Genomic DNA, 19,743 nt, shown 5'->3' with positions numbered 1-19,743 from the left:
CGGCTGGGTCGGAGATTTTCTCCGCTCAGGCACTGGGTGTTGTGTTGTCCTAATCATCATCATTTCATCCCCATCGACGCGCAAGTCGCCGAAGTGGCGTCAAATCGAAAGACTTGGCACCCGGCGAACGGTCTACCCGACGGGAGGCCCTCGTCACACGACATTTCATTACAGTATGGACAACTGCCAAGACTGCAGAAAGAGAACAAACATTTTCAACAACCGGATGGAAAGTTCATAATATTATGAAAAAAAAAATAGCATGATGAAGTTTTCAAGATGGATCTCCTGCTTCGAAATCCAACAGCATGACACTTTACCCACGAAGCGATTGCTGTTCTAGGATGCACTCCTTGTTCTTGGACTGTTACCTGTTTCTGTGTTGCTTTTTTTTTCTGTTCACTGTCTAGTACACCTCCTACCCGTTTTCGTGCTCGACAGGCTATCCAGTGGGCCATATTACCACTGAACATGTCCTAAAGGGGGTGCGATGGGAAGTTTACGTTGTGAGCACAGAACAAAAAATTTGGAGACATTACTTTTCATCACGGCCTCATACACATGTAGCCTGTACATCCGAATGTGTGTGTAAACGGAGTCAAAGCACATATCAGCAGCTGGCAGAGACGACGGTCAAAATCTAGTGAGAAAATCTATACACGCACTGTGGCAACACAAGGTTAACCCAAGTTTTTGTTCTTCATGAAGCTTTAGAGGTGTGGGAGAGACGCGGCGCCTTTCTCAGTAAGCCGAGGCTGTCTGCTGGAGATTTTCTCGACGGCGCGTGCTATTCGGGGAAGCCATGCTACAGGACAGGACCGTTCGGCTGGGCTCTACAAAGGGGAAACGCAGCAGTGGTGGCTTGCTTCCCGGAACCGCCTGTCATCCCAACAGTCGCGCTGTGCAACTCAAGCAGCGGCGGCGGAAATCAAAGAAATGCAGCCAAACTCAAAACGGCTGCTACGGAAAGGTGTGAAGGCTTACAAAAAAAGGCTGCACGGAATTTTCGTCGTTTTGCTCTTCAGCCAGAAGAATGGTTCGACGCTACTCTACCCCGCGCAAGCATCTCCATGTACCGTTTCTCAGTTAAAATAAAATATAAGACATTTTATATAGTGTAAAATCCATTAATGTTTCATTTTAATAATTATTAAGTGCCGCAACGCGACCTGACATGGACTCCACTTATGTCTGATGTACTTCTGGAGGGAACTGATACAATGAATCCATGCAGGGCTGTCGAAAACTCCATAAGAGCACGAGTGGGTGGAGATCTCTTCCGAACAGCACGTTGCGAGGCATCCCAGATATGCTCAATAATGTTCATGTCTGGGAAGTTTGGTGGCCAGTGGAAGTGTTTCAGCTCACAAGGGAACCTCCCTATCGCACCCCCCCTCAGATTTAGTTTTAAGTTGGCACAGTGGATAGACCTTGAAAAACTGAACACAGATCAACCGAGAAAACAGGAAGAAATTGTGTGGAACTATAAAAAAAAGCAAAATATACAAACTGAGTAGTCCATGCCCAAAATAGGCAACATCAAAGATAGTGTGAGCTCAGGAGCGCCGTGGTCCCGTGATTAGCGTGAGCAGCTGCGGAACGAGAGGTCCTTGGTTCAAGTCTACCTTCGACTGAAAATTTTAATTTTATTATTTTCAGACAATTATCAAAGTTCAAGCACTCACACATAATCACCTTCGCTCTCCAAAATTCCAGGACATGTTCAGATTTGCTTGGACATATGCAGGATTTGACCGTCTACACACGGAAAAATTGAAAACGTTAAAAACATGTTTTGACAGAGCACAGAGAAAACTGTGCGACTGTGAAACTTGCATTCATTTGTTGCAGTTTATGTAACAATCTCTTATGTTTTCATCACTTTTTTGGGAGTGATTATCACATCCACAAGAAAACCTAAATCGGGCAAGGTAGAAGAATCTTTATACCCATTCGCAAAGTGTACAAGTTAGGTGGGTCGACAACATACCCCTGTCATGTGACGCACATGCCGTCACCAATGTCGTATAGAATATATCAGACGTGTTTTCCTGTGGAGGAATCGGTTGACCTATGACCTTGCGATCAAATGTTTTCGGTTCCCATTGGAGAGGCACTTCCTGTGGTCTACTAATCGCACGGTTTTGCGGTGCGGTCGCAAAACACAGACACTAAACTTATTACAGTGAACAGAGACGCCGGCCGCTGGTGGCCGAGCGGTTCTGCCGCTACAGTCTGGAACCGCGCGACCGCTACGGTCGCAGGTTCGAATCCTGCCCCGGGCATGGATGTGTGTGTTGTCCTTAGGTTCGTTAGGTTTAAGTAGTTCTAAGTTCTAGGGGACTTATGACCTCAGCAGTTGAGTCCCATAGTGCTCAGAGCCATTTGAACCATTTTTTGAACAGAGACGTCAATGAACGAACGGACAGACCATAACTTTGCGAAAATAAAGAAAGTAAACTTTTCACTGGAGGGAAGACTTGAACCAAAGACCTCTTGTTTTGCAGCTGCTCACGCTAACCACTGGACCACGGCGCTCCTGAGCTCATATTATCCTTGATGTTGCCTATCTTGCGCATGGCCTTCTCAGTTTGTATATTTTGCTTATTTTTTTCATAGTTTCACACAACTTCTTTCTCTTTTCTCGATCGATCTGTGTTCAGTTTTTCAAGGCCTATTCACTGTGCCAACTTATAACTAAATCTGATGGGGGTGCGATGGGGAGGTTCCCTTGTCAGAAGAGTGTTCCTGGAGCCAATTCTGGACGTGAATAGATGCAGGTGATCACACAGGATGCTTACCTACGTCCTATCTAGACGTATCAGGTGTTCCATATCACTCCAGCTGCACGCGCCCCACACCATTATGGAGCCTCCACCAGCTTGAACAGTCCCCTGCTGACATGCAGAGTCCATGGGTTCCTGAGGTTCTCTCCATACCCGTACAAGTCCATCTGCTCGATACAGTTCGATACGAGGCCCGTCTGACTAGACAACATGTTTCCAGTCATCAACAGTCCAACGTCGGTGTTGACGGGCCCAGGCGAGGCGTAAAGCTTTGTGTCATGCAGTCATCAACCCTACACGAGTGGGCTGTCGGCTCCCAAAGCCCATATCGATGATATTTAGTTGAATGGTTCGCACTCTGACACTTGCTGGTGGCCCAGCATTAAAATCTGCAGCAATTTGCGGAAGGGTTGCACTTCTGTCACGTTGAACGATTCTCTCCAGTCGTCGTTGGTCCCGTTCTTGTAGGAACCTTTTCCGAATGGACTGCGAAAGCCCATCTCGGTGATGTTTCGTTGAATGGTTCGCACGATGACACTTTTTGATAGTCCAACATTGAAATCTGCAGCAATTTGCGGAACGGTTGCACTTCTGTGACGTTGAACGATTGTCCTTAGTAGTCGTCATTCGAGTTCTTGCAGGATTTTTTCCTGCAGTAGCGACGTTGGAGATTTGATGTTTTACCGGATACCTGATATTCACGGTACACTGGTGAAATGGTTGTTCGGGAAAATCCCCACTTCATCGCTACCTCGGAGACTGTGTCCCATCGCTCGTGCGACGACTATAACACCACGTTCAGACTGACTGAAATCTTGGTAGCCTGTCATGGTAGGAGGATTAACCGATCTCACAACTGCGCCCGACACTTGTGTTGTCTTATGTAGGAGTTGTGGACTGAAGCACCGTATTCTGCCCCTTTATATATATCTCTGCATTTGATTACGCATGCGTATACCAGTTTTTTTGGCGCTTCAGAGTATCTCTACCAGTAAACATGACTTTTAAGAAAGTACTGAATAATTTTGTAAGTACTGGTTGAGAACATTACATGAATGTTTCTAGCTTTCCGGAGGCAATGCTATTGAAATGATAAAACATGGGACACATAATTTTTATTCCCTTTTCTAACTGAGCCGAACTCTGCCTTGCAGCATCGTCATTACAGCAGAACGGCGAGCGTGCTGGTGGACGACATGGCTTGGAGGCAAGTGACCTATCTGAATATCACACGGTTCACGTAATATTGCCCTAATTTTGGGAGAAAAAGATTTAAAAAATGATCTTAGGGACGTATGAATTATAATCCGATGGATTGAACGGGGCCACCAAACAATGTTCCAGAAACTTCTCTTCGAAGCAGCCTGAAACTGGAATATGGAAATGCATAATAAAATCCCAAATAATACGAATAGCAAGGCAAGGGATCTTCAAATGAAACACTGCCACTTAATATCAAATTAACATAATTATTCAACAAAAGGTTGCAAGGGACACTGACGCAGCTTATCTCGGTAGCGTTCCGCGTTCTTATATCAGTAGACAAACGAAGGTAGTCACCACGTTTTGTTCCACAGAGTTTCCTTTACACATTTTAATTCATAGATAACTTTTTTACAAAATAATTCCTGAGTAATTACAATACATCATCTCATTAATACATCGTTTCTTACATGTGTAAAATTATAAGATTTTGAGGCGTTAATTAAAACTGTCTCACACATGAATCATGAACCTTGTCGTTGGTGGGGAGGCTTGCATGCCTCAGCGATACAGATAGCCGTACCGTAGGTGCAACCACAACGGAGGGGTATCTGTTGAGAGGCCAGACAAACGTGTGCTTCCTGAAGAGGGGCAGCAGCCTTTTCAGTAGTTGCAAGGTCAGATCAGTCAATCATCCAAACTGTTTCCCCTGCAACACTAACCAAACCGGCCTTGCTGTACTGGTACTGCGAACGGCTGAAAGCAAGGAGAAACTACAGCCGTAATTTTTCCCGAGGGCATGCAGTTTTACTGTATGGTTAAATGATGATGGCGTCCACTTGGGTAAAATATTCCGGAGGTAAAATAGTCCCCCATTCGGATCTCCGGGCGGGGAATACTCAAGAGCACGTCGTTATCAGGAGGAAGAAACTGGCGTTCTACGGATCGGAGCGTGGAATGTCAGATCCCTTAATCGGGCAGGTAGGTTAGAAAATTTAAAAAGGGAAATGGATAGGTTAAAGTTAGATATAGTGGGAATTAGTGAAGTTCGGTGGCAGGAGGAACAAGACTTTTGGTCAGGTGAATACAGGGTTATTAATACAAAATCAAATAGGGGTAATACAGGAGTAGGTTCAATAATGAATAAAAAAATAGGAGTGCAGGTAAGCTACTGCAACCAGCATAGTGAACACATTTTTGTGGTCAAGATGTACTAATGTAGTAGGCATGGGCTTTGTGTCTAAGTTTATATTCCAACTGGCTCTGCAGATGATGAAGTAGTTGATGAAATGTATGATGAAATAAAAGAAATTATTCAGGTAGTGAAGGGAGACGAAAATTTAATAGTCATGGGTGACTGGAATTCGAGAGTAGGAAAAGGGAGAGAAGGAAACAGTGGGTGAATATGGATTGGGGGAGAGAAATGAAAGAGAATGCCGTCTGGTAGAATTTTGCACATAGCATAACTTAATCATAGTTAACACTTTGTTCAAGAATCATAAAAGAAGGTTGTATACATGGAAGAATCCTGGAGATACTAAAAGGTATCAGATTATACTCGTATAATGGTAAGACAGATTTAGGAACCAGGTTTTAAATTATAAGACATTTCCAGGGGCAGATGTGGGGTCTGACCACGAACAGTAGATTAAAACTGAAGAAACTGCAAAAAGGTGGGAATTTAAGGAGATGGGACCTGGATAAACTGACTAAACCAGAGGTTGTACAGAGTTTCAGGGAGAGCATAAGGGAACAGTTGACAGGAACGGGGGAAAGAAATACAATAGACGAAGAATGGGTAGCTCTGAGGGATGAAGTAGTGAAGGCAGCAGAGGATCAAGTAGGTAAAAAGACAAGGGCTTTTAGAAATCCTTGGGTAACAGAAGAAATATTGAATTTAATTGATGAAAGGAGAAAATATAAAAACGCAGCAAATGAAGCAGGCAAAAAGGAATACAAACGTCTCAAAAATGAGATTGACAGGAAGTGCAATATGGCTAAGCAGGGATGGCTAGAGAACAAATGTAAGGATGTAGAGGCTTACCTCACTAGGGGTAAGATAGATACTGCCTACAGGAAAATTAAAGAGACCTTTGGAGAAAAGAGAGCCACTTGTATGAATATCAAGAGCTCAGATGGAAACCCAGTTCTAAGCAAAGAAGGGAAAGCAGAAAGGTGGAAGGAGTATAGAGAGAGTCTATACAAGGGCGATGTTCTTGAGGACAATATTATGGAAATTGAAGAGGATGTACATGAAGATGAAATGGGAGACACGATACTGCATGAAGAGTTTGACAGAGCACTGAAAGACCCGAGTCGAAACAAGGCCCCGGGAGTAGACAGCATTCCATTAGAACTACTGATGGCCTTGGGAGAGCCAGTCCTGACAAAACTACCATCTGGTGAGCAAGATGTATGAGACAGGTGAAATACCCTCAGACTTCAAGAAGAATACAATAATTCATATCCCGAAGAAAGCAGGTGTTGACAGATGTGAAAATTACCGAACTATCAGTTTAATAAGTCACAGCTGCAAAATACTAACGCGAATTATTTACAGACGAATGGAAAAACTGATAGAAGCCGACATCGGGGAAGATCAGTTTGGATTCCACAGAAATGTTGGAACACGTGAGGCAATACTGACCTTACGACTTATCTTAGAAGGAAGATTAAGGAAAGGCAAACCTACGTTTCTAGCATTTGTAGACTTAGAGAAAGCTTTCGACAATGTTGACTGGAATACTCTCTTTCAAATTCTAAAGATGGCAGGGGTAAAATACAGGGAGCGAAAGGCTATTTACGATTTGTAGAGAAACCAGATGGCAGTTATAAGAGTGGAGGGGCATGAAAGGGAAGCAGCGGTTGGGAAGGGAGTGAGACAGGCTTGTAGCCTCTCCCCGATGTTATTCAATCTGTATATTGAGCAAGCAGTAAAGGAAACAAAAGAAAAATTCGGAGTAGGTATTAAAATCTATGGAGAAGAAATAAAAATGTTGAGGTTCACCGATGACATTGCTGTCTCTGTCCATTCCGTTCAACTGCTCTTGCAAGTCCTTTGTAATCCTCTCAGTGTCTTGAAAGGATGATATAAGATGAACATCAAGAAAAGCAAAACGAGGGTAATGGAATGTAGTCAAATTTAGTCGGGTGATGCTGAGGGAATTAGATTAGGAAATGAGATACTTAAAGTAGTAAAGGAGTTTTGCTATTTGGGGAGCAAAATAACCGATGGTTGTCGAAGTAGAGAGGATATAAAATGTAGACTGGCAATGGTAAGTGAAAGCGTTTCTGAAGAAGAGAAATTTGTTAACATCGGGTACAGATTTAAGTGTGAGGAAGTCGTTTCTGAAAGTATTTGTACGGAGTATAGCCATGTATGGAAGTGAAACATGGACGATAAGTAGTTTGGACAAGGAGAATGGAAGCTTTAGAAATGTGGTGCTACAGAAGAATGCTGAAGATTAGATGGGTAGATCACATAACTAATGAGGAGGTATTGAATAGAATTGGGGAGAAGAGGAGTTTGTGGCACAACTTGACAAGAAGAAGGGACCGATTGGTAGGACATTTTCTGAGGCATCAAGGGATCACAAATTTAGCATTGGAGGGTAGCGTGGAGGGTAAAAATCGTAGAGGGAGACCAAGACATGAATACTCTAAGCAGATTTAAAAGGATGTAGGCTGCAGTAAGTACTGGGAGATGAAGAAGCTTGCACAGGATAGAGTAGCATGGAGAGCTGCATCAAACCAGTCTCAGGACTGAAGACAACAACAACAACAACAACAACAACAATTATAACTGGGGTAGATTTTTATACATCTATAAATTAACATTTCATCTGCATTGCTACTGCATTCTACATCCATCTGAACTGCTTACATCGTTTTTGTGAAACAACTGGCTCTTTACACAAAGTAAGTGTTGAGCGCTATTGACAAGGGATTTAAAATCCTCCGTATTTCTGGATTTACGTAAGTCTTTTGACATTGTACCTTGCAAGCGGCTTGGAGTGTAGTAGAGCGTTTTGTATTATCGCGAAACAGCGGAGCGAGTGTCACTGAAATGATACGGGAATTGGGGTTGGACATCATTAAAACAAAGGCGTTTTTCGATGTGGCTGTCCCTTATTACGTAATTTCAATCACCAACTTTCCCCTCCAAATGCGAAAATGGTTTGTTGACGCCGACCTAGATAGGGAAAAACGATCATATAATTATAAGGGAAATCAGGACTCGCACGGGAAAGTATAGGTGTTCGTTTTCGCCGCGCGTTGTTCGAGATTGGAAAATCAAAGAATTATTGAGAACGTCGTTCGATGAACCCTGTGCGAGGCACTTAAGTGTGATTTGCAGAGTATTGATGTAGATGTAAGTTGACAATTCCTAGATGCCTCTAGAAGTCTCACATCAACAAATCCCTATTTTTAGGGCTCCATACCTCAAACGGAAAACCGGAACCTTTAAAGCATCTCTTTCTTGACCGTGTATGTGTTTGCCTGTCCGTCTCTATCCCCGACTGTTAAAAACCCTTTTCCTCCAGAACGGGTAGGGGTATCAAGCTAAGATTTAGTCAAAGACTAAGATCTACGGTCCCTTAGCGGCGTAAATAATTCAAGCTTTAAGTCAGTGAAATCAAAAGATGCATCCATATACACTACTGGCTATTAAAATTGCTACACCACGAAGATGTGCTACAGACGCGAAATTTAACCGACAGGAGGAAGATGCTGTGATATGCAAATGATTAGCTTTTCAGAGCATTCACACAAGGTTGGCGCCGGTGGCGACGCCCACAACATGCTGACATGAGGAAAGTTTCCAACCGATTTCTCATACACAAACAGCAGTTGACCGGCGTTGCCTGGTGAAACGTTGTTGTGATGCCTCATGTAAAGAGGAGCCCTTTGATAAATGTCGGATTGTAGCCTATCGCGATTGCGGTTCGTCGTATCCAATAACAGTAAGCAGAATATGGAATCAGTGGACTCAACGACGAACCTGGGTGCAAGAATGGCAAAACTTAATTTTTTCGGATGAATCCAGGTTCTGTTTACAGCATCATGATGGTCACATCGGTATTTGGCGACATCGTGGTGAACGCACATTGGAAGCGTGTATTCGTCGTCGCCATACTGGCGTATCACCCGGCGTGATGGTATGGGGTGCCATTGCTTACACGTCTGTCACCTCTTCTTCGCATTGACGGCACTTTGAACAGTGGACGTTACATTTCAGATGTGTTACGACCCGTGGCTCTACCCTTCATTCGATCCCTGCGAAACCCTACATTCCAGCAGGATAATGCACGACCGCATGTTACAGGTCCTGTACATGCCTTCTGGATACAGAAAATGTTCGACTGCTGCCCTGGCCAGCACATTCTCCAGATCTCTCACCAATTGAAAACGTCTGGTCAACAGTGGCCGAGCAACTGGCTCGTCACAATACGCCAGTCACTACTCTTGATGAACTGTGGTATCTTGTTGAAGCTGCATGGTCTGCTGTACCTGTACACGCCATCCAAGCTCTGTTTGACTCAATGTCCAGGCGTATCAGGGCTGTTATTACGGCCAGAGGTGGATGTTCTGGGTCGTGATTTCTCAGGATCTATGAACCCAAATTGCGTGAAAATGTAATCACATGTCAGTTCCAGTATAATATACTTGTCCAATGAATACCGATTTATCACCTGCAGTTCTTCTTGGTGTAGCAATTTTAATGGCAAGTAGTGCATGTCACTATTTTGACTCTCAGGAAATCACTCAATCAAAACCTGTACTGTACTTTACGGACTATAAGATGCACATTTTTCTTCGAAACATTGCCTTAAAAATTTAGGTGCGTCGTATACTCGAAATTAATATAAAAATGTCCCGTGTCTCATTTAAAATTCCCGCCAGTCTTAATAATGGCCATATATTCGATGCCGCAGGAACCCATCTCTATCTGGCAATGTTGGATCCAAGTCTAAGCAGCAGTGCAGCGATGCGTCGAACATGAGTTGCAGGGATTCACAAGCTTGCTTAACACCGTCTCCCTCCCTCCCTCCCTACCTCCCCGCCATCATAACCCAGAACGCTGTCTAGCCTGTGGTGCGTCATTACAGTCTACAGTGCCAGTGAATTTGTATTGAAAGTGATTTGTGTTATCGGTAACAGTACAATAATTTTGTCACTAGCTAGTTTCGTAATTGAAAACATAAAGGTATTCATATGATGTGGGCTATAATTTGAACGTTACAGCATGTTCAGAAGAATGTGGAAAGGGAGTAACTTAGCGGCATTTCGGCCCTCCACCAACAGAAAAATCCATTCGCGATTGGCGGGCTAGTAATGAAAAACGGAAAAGATGAAGGCTAAATGTGCAAATAGAGGACTGAGTGCTAAATGGTCAAAACTAGAAGATGACAAATTGCAATGGATTGAAGGTCACAGTGAAAATGGCATTGGCATTAATACAAAAATGATTCAAATGCTCGTAAGCTAGCGCTGCGGTGGAAGCTTAAGACTTTCACAAACCTGTAGCACGAACCAACTCCACCGTTAAAGGTCACGCAATTGGCATCCGAACTAAAACCAAGATATCTGTAAAAAAGCCACAGCAGTATGAAGAGAAAATGAAAGCAAACCAGTATGTAACTAAGCCAAATAGCGAATATGGACGAAACTCGTCTTACATTTCATGCTGCCGAGTAACAGAACTTCTGCCGTGGAAGGTGCTATAACTATAAAAACAAGTGGACATGGAAAGATGCACTACACTTTTGTCTTTTAACGTTGTTCTGTCGGTACTAAACTTAATCCAACGATCATTTCCAAGCGCAAAACAATGCCGAAACCTTCTGAAATACCACCAGGTTGTACTGTTGTTCACGTACATGACAAGGGTTGGTTGGACGGGGCTCATGTGAAATTATAGATTAACAGAATGTGGGAGAGAAAGATAGGTGATTTATTGAAGAGGAGTTGTGCTAGCTCAGTTTAGCAGTCATTTGAGAAATTCTGTGCCGGACGCTGTGGCCGAGCGGTTATAAGCGCTTCAGTCTGGAACCGCGCCACCGCTACGGTCGCAGGTTCGAATCCTGACTCGGGAATGGATGTATGTATGTGATGTCCTTAGGTTAGTTAGGTTTAAGTATTTCTATGTTCTAGGGGACTGATGACCTCAGATGTTAAGTCCCATAGTGCTCAGAGCCATTTTAACAAGTTTTGAGAAATTCAGTGAAAGAGAAACCGAGAAAGGGAAATACAGAGCTTGCTGTTATTCCGGGAGGACTGACTTCACAATAGCAACCTCTTGATGTCCCAATAAAGTAGCCATTTAAAGTTTATATGAGAGAGGAATGGAACAAATGAGTGATGGACGAAACCCAACACGAATTGAAGCCGAAGGGAGATTTAAAACAACCTACAATCAGACGAGTGTGTCAGTGGATAAATCAGGTGGTGGTTGTTGGGATGTTTAAGGGGGACTAAACAGCGAAGGTCATCAGTCCCCCATTCCAAAATCAGGCGAGCCGAAAATCGACGGAGCAGGTAAAAACCAAAGGGGGAGGAGACGTCCCCCCAGGCGCTAAAAGAACACAAATGCAGCAACAAACACTACAGACAAGAACAGGACAGAGAAACACCAGACAGAAAGAAACAGAAGAAAGGAAGATGGCCGGAGACTGGTTGGCTGACCACGAGAACAAAAATGGGAAAGAGTCGACCATCTCATGGCACACCAGAACAGCAACAGACAAGGACAAAAGACACAGAAAGGGAAAGGTGCAGGACCTCCCTAAATCGAACCATAAAACGGACTACCACGGATAAAATTTAAAACGTCATCAGCCATGGAGGCATCGTCGGATAAAACCAAAGCCAAAGTGCCCGGGAGATTAAAAGATTGCCGGAGTGTGCGCAGTCGAGAACACTCCAGCAAAATGTGGCCGACCGTCAGCAGGGACCCACACCGACACAGGGGGGGATCCTCCTGACGCAACAGATGGCCGTGCGTCAGGTATGTATGGCCGATGCGGAGCCGACACAGGACTACCGAGTCCCTGCGAGAAGCCCGCAGGGAGGAACGCCACACATCGGTCGTCTCCTTGACAGCCCGCAGTTTATTCGGGGCTGTCATGCCACGCCACTCAGCAGCCCACATCCCAAGCACCTTACGGCGCAACACCAGCTGCTGGTCGCGAGCCGTAAGGCCGATCTCCAAAGCTGGGGCGTCGATCGCCCCTTTGGCCAACCTGTCGACACGTTCGTTCCCTGGGATGCCAACGTGACCTGGCGTCCAAACAAAGACCACCGAACGTCCAGAGCGGGTAATGGTGGAAACAGACTCCCGAATAGAGGACACCAGAGGACATGAGGGATAGCAGCGGTCGATGGCCTGGAGGCTGCTCAAGGAGTCGCTGCAGATGACAATGGACGTACCTGAGCAGGAACGCATATGCTCAAGAGCGCGCAATATGGCTACCAGCTCTGCAGTAAAAATACTGCAGCCAGCCGGCAAGGAGCGCTGTTCAACATGGGCAGCATGAGCAAAAGCGTAGGCAGTGCGACCATCAACCAGGGAACCATCGGTGTAGACAGGCTCACAGTCCGAAAATGAGGCGAGGAGCGCAAGAAAACGGCGACGGAGGGCCACAGGCGGAACCGAGTCCTTGGGTCCCTGTGCCAAGTCCAGACGGACGGACGGACGGACGGACGGACGGGACAAGCACCAGGGAGGCGTAGGTGCACGGACCCGGAAGGGAGGCAGAAGAGGGAATGATCCCAGTTCGGACAGCAGGGACTGGACACGGACAGCTATGGAAAGCCCAGACCGAGGTCGCCGTTCGGGCAGTTGGAGGACCGTGACAGGGAAAAGCAGGCGACGATTGGGATGGCCCGGCGAGCAAGGAACGTGGACAGCATAGTCGGCGAGCAGTCGATGGCGGCGAATCCGCAGCAGGGGAACCCCGGCCTCCACCAGTAGACTATCCACGGGGCTTGTACGAAATGCGCCAGTTGCAAGCCGAACCCCACCGTGATGTATGGGGTCTAACAACTTCAACACTGAGGGTGATGCAGACCTATAGGCCAGGCTCCCATAATCAAGCCTGGACTGCACAAGGGCTTTGTACAGTCGCAACAGCGTGCAGCGATCCGCACCCCAAGATGCGTGGCTGAGGCAGCGGAGGGCGTTGAGGTGCCGCCAGCACTTTTGCTTCAGCTGAGTAATATGAGGAACCCATGTGAGCCGGGCATCAAACACGAGTCCCAAGAAGCGGCAAGTGTCCACCACTTCAAGCAGGTGCCCGTCGAGGTAAAGTTCAGGATGAGGGTGGACCGTCTGACGCCTGCAGAAGTGCATAACTCGAGTCTTGGCTGCAGAGAACTGAAAACCGTGAGTCAGAGCCCATGATGCTGCCTTGCGAACGGCTACTTGCAGCCTGCGTTCGGCGACTCCCGTAGTCGTGGAGCTAAAGGAGATGCAGAAGTCGTCGGCATACAAAGAAGGAGACACTGACGACCCCACGGCTGCAGCCAGACCATTAATGGCCACCAGAAATAAGGAGACGCTCAACACCGAGCCCTGCGGGACCCCATTCTCCTGTGTATAAGATGAACTAGAGGCGGCACCGACTTGCACCCGGAAAGAGCGGCGCAATAAAAAGGATTGCAGAAAAGATGGGAGCCGACCACGAAGACCCCACTCATGCAACGTAGCAAGGATGTGATGCCTCCATGTGGTGTCATACGCCTTCCGCAGATCAAAAAATACAGCAACAAGATGCTGACGTCGGGCAAAGGCCGTACGGATAGCAGATTCCAGCCGCACCAAATTGTCCGTGGCAGACCGGCCCTGACGGAAGCCACCCTGGGATAGAGCGAGGAGAACACGCGACTCAAGGACCCAACACAAACGCCGCCCCACCATACGTTCGAGCAATTTGCACAAAACGTTGGTGAGGGTAATGGGACGATAGCTGTCCACCGCCAGTGGGTCCGCACCGGGCTTCAAGATAGGGACAATAACACCCTCTCGCCATTGCGACGGGAACACGCCTTCGCTCCAAATGCGGTTAAATACCGCGAGAATGTGTCTCTGGCAGTCCCGGGAGAGATGCTTCAGCATCTGCGCGTGGACGAAGTCTGGTCCTGGTGCTGTATCAGGGCAATCGGCGAGGGCAGCGAGGAATTCCCTCTCGCTGAAAGGAGCATTGTATGGTTCAGAACGACGCGTGTGAAATGAGAATTGCGTCCGCTCGGCTCGCTCCTTGAGAGAGCGAAAGGCGGGGGGGGATAAGAGGCAGTCGCAGAGCTCTTCGCAAAGTGCGCGGCAAGGTGTTCAGCAATGGCGGCAGCGTCCGTGCAGACAGCGCCGTCCAAGGAGAGCCCAGGTACACCTATAGGGGTCTGGTATCCATAAATCCGCCGGATCCGGGACCACACGAGCGAGGGGGAGACACGGGAGCCCAAGGAGGAGACATACCTCTCCCAGCACTCCTGTTTATGCTGTGCAATAAGACGACGGGCAAAGGCACGGAGCCTCTTAAAGGCGATGAGGGTCTCCGGAGACGGGTGCCGCCTATGACGCTGGAGAGCCCGCCGACGGTCACGAATAGCCTCAGCAATCTGCGGCGACCACCAGGGTACAGCCTTCCTCCGAGGGAGACCAGAAGAGCGGGGGATGGCAGCCTCGGCCGCCGAAATGATGGATGTGGTTATGACACGGACCACCCCATCAATGTCACCCTGTGGGGGAGACTCAATGGTTGCAGCAGAAGTAAAAGCCGCCCAGTCAGCCCTGTGGAGAGCCCAGCGGGGCAGGCGCCCAGAAGAATGACACTGGGGCAGTGACAAATAGATGGGAAAATGGTCACTACCACACAGGTCAGGATGCACTCTCCAGTGGAGGGATGGGACAAGTCCGGGGCTGCAAAGAGAGAGATCGATGGCCGAGAAAGAGCCATGGGCCACACTAAAATGCGTGGGAGCACCGGTATTCAAGAGGCTAAGGTCGAGCTGAGCCAACACATGCTCCACGGCCCGACCGCGGTCATCGGAGACAGTCCCACCCCATAGAGGGTTGTGGGCATTAAAATCGCCCAGAAGCAGCAAAGGTGGCGGGAGTTGAGCCAGCAGTGCAGCCAAGACATGCCGGGGGAGCTCCCCATCCGGAGGAATGTAAACAGAGCAAACTGTAATAGCCGGCGAGAGCTCAACCCTGACAGCGACTGCCTCTAAAGGCGTCTGAAGGGGTACTGGCGAACTACAGACAGAGCGGTGAACAAAGAGGCAAACTCCACCTGATGCTCGGTGACAGGCAACACGGTTCTTATAGTATCCCCGATAACCGCGAAGGGCGGGGGTCCGCATTGCAGGAAACCAAGTTTCCTGCATAGCAATGCAGAGAACAGGGGAATCACTCAGAAGCATCTGGAGCTCAGGCAGGTGGCGGAAATAACCGCCGCAGTTCCACTGGAGAATGGAAGCAGGAAGGGACTGGGAGGGCGTGAAGGCGACTAAGAGGCAGACGGCGCCTCAGAGGCAACCGCCGCCACCGGGGGAGAGTCAGCTGAGTCCATAGGAAAGGCCCCCAAGGGTTCCGTGAGGGCGAGATCCGCGGCAGAGGCGAGGATCTCTACCTCATCCCCGGAGCCAGGACTATGTACACCAGGCGGTGCTGAAACCGCCGGAACGTCCTTCTTGGACACATCCCGTTCCTTCTTCTCACGTCGGCCCTTAGGGTGAGAGGGCTGGGAGAGCTTCTCTGAAGGAGCGTCGGAGGCTGACGACGACGCAGAAGCCCTACGACCAGCAGGTGGCGGAACCTTCAGCCACTGGCTGACATCCGGCTGGGTAGGAGAAGAAACGGAGGAAGGGAGAGCCCCGAGGGACCCCTTCCGCGAGAGAGGAACCGGCGGAGGCAACGCCGGCGGAGAAGGAGGGGGAGGGAGCGAGCCTCCCGGTTGTGGAGCAGATGTCACTCCCGAAGTAAGCGTGGGGGGAGCGACAGAAGAGGTTTTGCCCCCAACTGCTAAGGGGGCAACAGAGGAAGGCTTGCCCCCAGGCACGAGGGGGGTAGACAGAGATACACGGCCCCGAGGGCCCACTGAAGGCGGCACAGATGAGGCGACAACCGTCGCTCGCGTGGGCGACGATAACGTGGCTGCAGCATAAGATGTTCGAATGGAAGCAGGATACAACCTTTCGTATTTCTGTTTAGCCTCTCGATAAGTAAGCCGGTCCAGGGTCTTAAATTCCATTATCTTCCGCTCCTTATGAAGAATGGGGCAATCCGGCGAGCATGGAGAGTGGTGCTCCCCACAGTTGACACATACAGGCGGAGGCGCACATGGAGAATCGGGATGAGAGGGGCGTCCGCAATCTCGACATGTAGCGCTGGATGGGCAACGGGAGGACATATGCCCAAACTTCCAGCACTGGAAGCACCGCATCGGGGGAGGGACGTAGGGCTTGACGTCGCAACGGTAAACCATTACCTTGACCTTCTCGGGCAAGACATCACCCTCGAAGGCCAAGATAAAGGCACCAGTGGCCACCCTGTTAGTCTTGGGTCCTCTATGGACACGACGGACAAAATGGACACCACGTCGTTCCAAGTCGGCTCTCAGCTCGTCATTGGATTGTAACAAGAGGTCACGATGGTAAATAATCCCCTGGACCATATTTAAGCTACTGTGGGGAGTGACGGTTACAGGGACGTCACCCAGCTTATCACACAAGAGCAACGCTCGTGACTGGGCTGGGGAGGACGTCTTGAGGAGGATGGACCCATTCCTCATTTTAGACAACCCTGCCACTTCCCCAAACTTATCCTCCAGGTGGTCCACAAAAAACATAGGCTTCGTCGTAAGAAAGGAGTCACCATCAGTCCTGCTGCAGACAAGGTATTGCGGTACATAAGGCTCCCGCTGTGCACTAGATCGGCGTCCCTCCCATGGCGCAGCCAACGAGGGGAACGACTGAGGGTCATATTGCGCAGCATCAAAGTCTACTCGACCTCGCTTAGAGACGCTGGTGGCCGTGCGACCACCAGCTTGGTGTGATTTATTGCGCTTCATTGCGCCACATCCGCCCAGATGCCACCTACTCCGAACGAGGGCTCTCCCCAAGGGCGCCACCCAGCCAAAGCAACGGGTACCTGGCCGATATCCCGTTGCCCGGCGTCCCCGTGCCCCAGACAAGATGGGCACATACTCCTTGGCATGCATGGGGAGGAAACAGCTCTGGCATCTGTAGTGCGATCCCTGCGTGGTCAGGGGGCTACCACCAAGAGGGTACTTGACGACCCCACCACAACGGACTGGCTACCGTGCTGGATTTTAGGTGTTGAAAGGGTCCACAGGTGTCGTGGGTGCTAAGAATGGTATTGTGCACAAGGCGAGAAGGAGGCAACCCAGGAGACGTTGGGCGTAAATCCCGCCACACGACAAGAGGTAACATGCAAGATGGTGGAGCATGATGGACCAATAGAAAAACACCACGTAAGGTGTCCTTCCCCAAATGGCACGCACTAACAACGGAAATTTGGAAGAGGGGACCATCACATTAAAGCCGAAATGTGTGAGACTCCTTTTAGTCGCCTCTTACGACAGGCAGGAATACCGCGGGCCTATTCTTACCCCCGAACCCGCAGGGGGGGGGGGGGGGATAAATCAGTCGTGGTCTAGAGTGAGAGAACACATTGTTAAATCTTTCAGGACGTGCTGTATAAGTAACACTCTCGATGGCAGTGAAGACCATCTTAAGTACGAAGAGGACAAGATGACGACGAAGAGGAAGAAGAAGAAGAAGAACAGATGACAATTTTCAGGGATTTTAAAGTTCGATTTTATAAACTACGAATATTTTTAGTCCGGCTTTGAAATCTAATAATAAGAATGGTAAAAATGTAATTTTTTAAAAAAATTGATTAAAAATTAATGTGCTTCTTGTAGTCAGTTAATCTACAAGATGCCACCATGTACGAGTATATACATTCTGCGTCTGGTGTCCTTGAAAGAGAGCAAAGCCTCGAGACAGAGGCTAAGGGGTCGAACCTTAGTCGGACCACGGATTTTTCAGTTTTCGTTTGAACCCAGCCTTCCCCTCTCTCAGTTGTGAGGAGTCGCCAGAAACAACACATGGTTTGGATTCCATATTATACTGCATGTCCCCTTTCCCCGGTTGGATAACTGGGAAAGCTTGGAGACATGATAGTCACCGGATTGGCACCCAATAGAAAAACTCGCACCTGGCCTCTAAGTCGCACGAAATTATTATTTTTACTATTACTGTTATTGTTATTATTACCTATATACGTAACTAGATCAGCTCCCGCTGCTTCTCTCGAGTAGACTCTACGGTCTGCAGACCTTTTTTGTTTTTCTTCAATGGAATTATGGTGTTAATTATTATATTATTCACAAATTGGAGCTGCTTCTGAACTATTCACGCTAGTTAAGGCTATGAGATCACGGTCTTTCCGAATATATTTCTGACCAAAAATCTATTCTGATAGCTGGAGTCAGAAGCTTTTTTTATTCCACCTGCCGGCCGGACTGGCCGTGCGGTTCTAGGCGGTAGAGTCTGGAGCCGAGCTACCCCTACGGTCGCAGGTTCGAATCCTACCTCGGGCATGGATGTGTGTGATGTCCTTAGTTAGGTTTAATTAGTTCTAAGTTCTAGGGGACTGATGACCTCAGAAGTTAAGTCGCATAGTGCTCAGAGCCATTTGAACCATTTGAGCCATTTGTTATTCCACCCTTTTGACTCCTTGTGATGATATTTTGATACAAACTTTCATTTCCTAACACATTACTTCATTTCTAATCAAGAAGCGTAGTACCAATTTTCATACAGTTACCTTAAAAGTGTTTTAATACAATGAAATATTTTCCTGAAAATTTTCATCCCCTATTTCGCTCCCTTACGCGTTGAATTTCCAAAAACATTGAAAAGAATTTTTTTAATTTCCAAGCAAGATGTCAAATACCAATTTTAATTGCCGTAGCTTTAAAAATGCTTCACGAGTTCTTTGATAACGGTTTATTTATTAAAATTTCACCCACTGTTTTACTGCCTTAGTGGTTATACTTCCAAAAATGCTTAAACATTTTTTAATTTTCTAACCGAGAAGCCAAATACCAATTTTCATAGATTTAGTTTTATAAAGGCTCTCGCAGCGGCAACGGCCTTGCCACAGTGGATACACCGGTTCCCGTGCGATCACCGAAGTTAAGCACTGTCGGGTGTGGCCGGCACTTGGATGGGTGACCATCCAGCCGCCATGCGCTGTTGCCGTTTTTCGGGGTGCACTCAGCCTCGTGATGCCAATTGAGGAGCTACTCGACCGAATAGTAGCGGCTCCGGTCAAAGAAAACCATCATAACGACCGGGAGTGCGGTGTGCTGACCCCATGCCCCTCCTATCCGCATCCTCACCTGAGGATGATACGGCGGTCGGGTGGTCCCGATGGGTCGCTTGCGGCCTGTAGACGGAGTTAGTTTAGTTAAAGGCTCTCGCAGCGAAATGTTTTCCTACACCCTTTCAACCCGTGTCTCGTCTCCTTATGTGCTGAATTTCCAGTAACAGTGGAACACGTGCCTTTTATTTATAACCAAGAAGCCAAATACAAATTCTCAGAGATTTAGCTTCAAAAATGCTTTCAGAATGAAATATTCCCTTAAAACGTTCATCCCTATTTCAGCCCCTTAGGGACTGAATTTCCAAAAACACTAAGAGACACTTTTTAATTCTAACCGGG

At 47.7% G+C, this 19,743-nt stretch overlaps 1 protein-coding gene and 1 pseudogene across 1 annotated transcript in view; one reads left to right on the top strand and one right to left on the bottom strand.

Moving 5' to 3' along the window:
* Positions 1-19,743, bottom strand: part of LOC126209801 (basic proline-rich protein-like) — a 64,830-nt gene that overhangs the window by 29,969 nt on the left and 15,118 nt on the right. The gene's annotated exons all lie outside the window — the stretch shown is intronic.
* Positions 19,164-19,280, top strand: LOC126211042 (5S ribosomal RNA; annotated as a pseudogene).

The sequence above is a fragment of the Schistocerca nitens genome, chromosome 10, assembly GCF_023898315.1.
Source record: "Schistocerca nitens isolate TAMUIC-IGC-003100 chromosome 10, iqSchNite1.1, whole genome shotgun sequence".
NCBI classification, from domain to species: Eukaryota; Metazoa; Arthropoda; class Insecta; order Orthoptera; family Acrididae; genus Schistocerca; species Schistocerca nitens.
This window is presented reverse-complemented; position numbering and strand designations above follow the sequence as displayed.